A 5,526-nucleotide genomic window follows, 5' to 3' on the forward strand; every position below is an offset into this window, starting at 1 on the left:
GTGGTAAAGTAAAAAAGTTATAAAATGTCTAGGTAAGTTGCAGAAGATTTGTGAAGGGTAAATTTCAAAAAGTTTGTGTGTGACTAATTTGGCTATAATTAGCACAATCATAATAGGCCATAGGATAAACAAGATATAAGGCTGAATGCCAGCACTAATATTGACCACAATTAAATAGAAGGAGTAAAAATACCTATAAAATTATAAACATTAAAGGTAAAACCCAGGACTCTCACTCTGAATCTGGCGAAACTGACTTAGTAGATGTTTAAGACCAAAACTTAGAGACTAAAGTTAAGGAAGTAAAAGAGCCAAGAAAAAAATAGCCAATATTTGGCTCTTACCCTCTGAGTCAGCTTGAACCCAAGGAACAAGGAGACTTCTCTAAGGGCTTTGTGAATCTGAGCCACATGACATTCCAATCAGGGGGACAAATGAGACCCTGGAGAACAGAAATCTGACCAGTGCACATGCTGTGAAGGGGATGGTTATAGGAGAGGGAGATGTCCTTGATACTTCCAATTCCTGATACTTGCCAACATTCTGGAAGATAGCACTAGAGGAGCTAAGAGACTTCTCTCAAATTCCCAAATTCCAAATTCAGGCCATTGACTTAGGTTGAATAATTTATATTGTGGCCTGATCTGAGTACTCAGCCTGATAAGGCATTTACTTTTGAGATTGAATTGGAAGTGGAATTTAAAAATTTTTTTAATTGTTTTAATGAGACTAACTAAGGTGGAGGTCCCATGGGATGTACTGGTTAGCCCCCATATTGGAGAGGTTTGACCAGGATGGCAGTCCAGATCAAAGTGCCCCTTGATGTCTACCATGAGCAGACAATAACAGTTCCACTTGAGAATGAGAAGGTGTCCTTTTCTACAATTCCAGTGGTGGAGGATCCCAGGGATCCAGACAAGTAAAAAGGCAGAAGGTCTCAGGCAGGGCACTTTTTCAAGAGATCAGAAAAGACCTTACCTCTCTGAAGACTGAGGAGGTCTGTATTGCAGGCAGGAAAAAAATGACAGAAAGCATCCCCTGATGGAGAAGTCTCAGTGTACAGGAAAGGAAGGAACTGGCGGGGTTAAGTTTAAAAGGAGGTTGCCTTCAAGACCAATTAAGGTCCTGATACAGGTTCTTGCTCTGTCTTCATGGTAGTGAGGCAACAAAAATCTAGCCCATGAATGGCGTCGATTTAGGGTCTTGTACTGGCTGCCATTTAGCTATAGTGGACATTGGAGGGTTTGAAGAGTCTCCCTGTATTAAGAGGAAAGAATGAAAGAAATAGAGGGGAGATAGGAAGATAAAAGACAATAGATATTCATTAGGACAGGGAGGGGTGGGGGACCCCAAATCCTCTCCTGGATTTTGGCATCAAATAAAAGCAAATTAAAGAGAACACAAAAAGAAAAGGACACAGAGACAGACCCCCAAAAGATTAATGATGTTTTATTAAGCAGCAGAGGGGCACATTTTCAAGGGGAAAATGGTGACTGGTTACAAAGGCCTGAGTTCATAAGGTGTAGCCCAGCCACATCATGGGAGGAATTTGTCAGATATTTTTGACTCTCAGGGGAATTTTTGCAGATAAGAGAAATTGCTAAAGATCAGAGTCTTCAGTTTCCTTTTTCTCCTGAGGGGCTGTAAGTTCCACCTCCTTCATAGGGTATTTGTGGTGAAGATAGTTATCTTATTCTGCCTTTGGCTGCTATAACAGAAATCCTAATGCTGAGTATTCATACTCAACAGAAATGTATTGATTCCGTTCTGGAGGCTGAGAAGTCCAATATCAAAGTACCACATATGGAAAGAAACTTCTTGCTGTGACACCTCATTGGTAGAAGGAAAGAAGGCAGGAGAGAGCAAGAGGGAGTAGAACTCACCTTGTTATAGCTTTTTTAATGCCCTTATATGGACAGGGCCCTAGAGTCCTGATCACCTCTTAAAGGTCCCACCTCTTAATACTGTTACAATGGCAACTAATTGTAAATATGAGTTTTGAAGGAGCAGATATTCAAACCCATTCAAATCAATCAATAAGTTTAGCAATAGACATGACAAGTTTAAAATGCCTCTAGGATTTTCAGATGGAGTTGTCTAAGTCCAGAATTTAGAATGGAAAAGATTTATCATAGGTTTGAGTGTGGCATACCTACCCTTAGTCATCCTTGCAGGGAAGAGTTTTCTGGTCCCAATTGATAATGAAGTCCTTAAAATGTCTTCATCACATTTTTATAACAAAAAGTGTTGGTTAAAACCTCTACTTAAATCTCCTTTGTATGAATATCAGAAATAGAAATGAACAAATTATGCATTTAGCCAATATTTAGAGTTTTCTAAGTTATATTACACCTTGCTTCTATTTTTACAATCCTTTCTGTTTTAAAATGAGTTTTCCATTAAAAAAGGTTTTAGCAAGAAGCATTATATTAATCAGTCTCTTCTATGCCTTTCTATAAGTCAAAATCTTCTCCCAAGTGACATTTCTATTTCTACACACCCATCTCCTTCATGTCACTGAAAAAGTTCTAGAACTTCCCTCTAGTCCCTGAAGTTTTTCCTTATTAACTAAAAGCAATCTCTTTCTGAACATCCTTGATTTCACATTTAAGTTAAATTTGTAAAAGTGTGCTTGAAAAAAATAAACACAGCTATTGCTGGTTGATTATATGAAACATTTCTTCACAATCTATATTATTTTTCTGTTTCAAAATAATATATTACCATACAATTAGTGGCTGGAAAGAACACCCATTTATTAGCTCATGGTTTCTCTAGGTCAGAACTCTGGGCATGTCTGAACTGGCTTTTCCAACTGGATCTCAAAGTGTTAGCTGGATCACATTCACTTCTGTAGTATGGGGCCATCTTTCAAGCTCACACTGTTGACAAAATTCAGTTCCTTGTAGTTGTATAACTAACTTCCACTATTATGCTGGCTATTGACCAGTAAAACAATCTTGGCATGGCTCCCTCCATATGCCCTTTTATGCTGAAAAATCAAATCATGAAATTCATCTGGAAAATAAGAGACCCAGAATAGCCAAAGCAATCCTTTAGTGAAGCAGGTGGCATCACTATACCAGACCTTAAACTATACTACAGAGCTATAGTAACAAAAACAGCATGGTATTGACACCAAAATAGACTAGGAGACCAGTGGTACAGAATAGAGGACACAGAGACTAACCCACAAAATTACAATTATTTTATATTAGATAAAGTTGCCAGAACATGCACTGGAGAAAAGATAGTTTCTTCAACAAATGGTATGGGGATCACTGGAAATCCATATACAACAAAATAAAATTAAACTCCTATCTCTCACCATGCACTAAACTCAACTCAAAATAGATCAAGGACCTAGGAATTAAACCAGAAGCTATGTGTCTAATAGAAGAAAAAGTAGGCCCTAATCTCCATCATGTGGGATTAGGCTCTGACTTCCTAAATAAGACTCCTGTGGCACAAGAATTAAAATCAAGAATCAATAAATGGGATGGACTCAAACTAAAAAGTTTCTTCTCAGCAAAAGAAACAATCTGTGAGGTGAATAGAGAGCCTACATCTTGGAAGCAAATCTTTACCCCTCACACATCAGATAGAGCACTAATCTCCAGGGTATATAAAGAACTCAAAAAGCTAAGCACCAAAAAAACAAATAACCCAATCAATAAATGGGCCAAGGACCTGAAGAGACACTTCTCAGAAGATGACATACTATCAATCAACAAATATATGAAAAATGTTCATCATCACTAGCAATTAAAGAAATGCAAATCAAAACTCTTTAAGATTTCATTTTACTGGATAATCCAAGATAATCTTCCTATCTCAAGATCTTAAATTTAATTACATCACAAAATGCCTTCTACTATGCAAAGGAACATATTCATTTTTTCCAGGGCGTAAGATATAATCTTTGGGAGTCATTACTCTATCATAGATAGATAGGGGAGATCTCTTATCTAAGCCAAACCAATTACATCCTCCCCTTGAATAATCTGAATTTAGAAGATGGTACTTGAATGAAAATATTACATAAAATTAGACTGGTTTTCAAAGAGAGACAGATACAGGGAGCAGTGCTGCCCAGTAACCCTTAGAGGTTGATAGGGTTACCTCTGGGCCTTACAGGTATTGCACCAGGCTCTTATGTCCTTGTGATATTTGAATGCAGGTACCCAATCATGTGTTCCTTTCTCTTCCAATTGACTCATCTAAAATTCTAGAAGACAGGACAAGGATTAAGAGCAGAGATTTTGCCAGATGGCATTTGGAGTTTATCTGAAATGTTTTAGTAGTTCATAGAGCCATGTATTCATGAAGTAACAGAAGTTCATAAATGGGTACCAGGATTCTAAATTCATTTGAACCTTGAAAATAAGGTTGTGATGGCGAAAACTTCCTCAAGTGTTAATTCTCCTGTTATAGAAGAGTAGTAAACATGAAAAGATCTAAAAATAGTATAAGAGTATAAAAAGAAAATAATTATTCAAGATTCTTTGTCCATGTTGTTGATTTTATCTCTCTCTCAATTCCAACTCATTTTCTCAATAAATCTTAATAAAATATACTTCATTCTCAGTCAATGCTGTGGGTGTTGTGTGCAGCAGCAATGCCAGGGACAGTGAGCAGCAATGCTGTGACAACTGTGTGTCTGCTTCTCTGTTACGAGAAAAAGGAGCACCTTGGATGAAACATGATCCTTTGGCCCTTGGCTCCGCCTGTCCAACCTCATTTATTCGTAACACACTGTATAGATCCAAAGTTGGAGCTTGGTGCTGACAAAAGGAAGCACTTCTGTATGATCTGAGTGAGTTTGAAGGGTGAATATGAAGTCCAGAAACAAGAAGAAGAGAGATTAAAGTTTGCATGCTGTGAAATACTTAAATTAATGAAATCAATATGTGACCTGAAATTGCCATATTACAAGTAAAGTCACAGGTTTGGTTGCTGGATCATTTGGTTTCATTTCAAAGTGATATTAACTGGGTATTCATGGTGGTGTGGTGGACTCCAAATTATAATGGAGCAATATTTCTGCTTTGAAACTTCCTAGAATGTAGAGGACAGAAATCACATAATCACAGCAAGAAAAGTGCATAAAAGGGCTTCATATAGAACTAGATTATTGCCTGACAAGGTGATACACACCTGTAATCCCAGAACTTGGGAGGTTGAGGCAGGAGCATTCCAAATTTGAAGCCAGCCTTAGCAACTTAGAAAAGGCTGTAAGCAACATAGCAAGACAATGTCTCAAAATTTTTAAAAAATCACATAAGGGCTGAAAATGTGAAAAAAAATTAAAAACTAGATTATCTGTAAGTGTAATTGATAAAGTAATACAGAGTTAAAGAATGAATCTGTATTTATATTTTTAAGGTGGGAATAAAATATACTGTGCTGATTTTTAGCAGAAAGTAGTATGTCTAAGTATCTCAAAATACATACCATTTTATCAAGATATTTCATCTTTGAGGGTTTATCCAAACAACAACAACAACAACAACAAAAAACATGCCT

Source organism: Callospermophilus lateralis, chromosome 8, assembly GCF_048772815.1.
Source record: "Callospermophilus lateralis isolate mCalLat2 chromosome 8, mCalLat2.hap1, whole genome shotgun sequence".
In the NCBI taxonomy this organism is placed as follows: Eukaryota; Metazoa; Chordata; class Mammalia; order Rodentia; family Sciuridae; genus Callospermophilus; species Callospermophilus lateralis.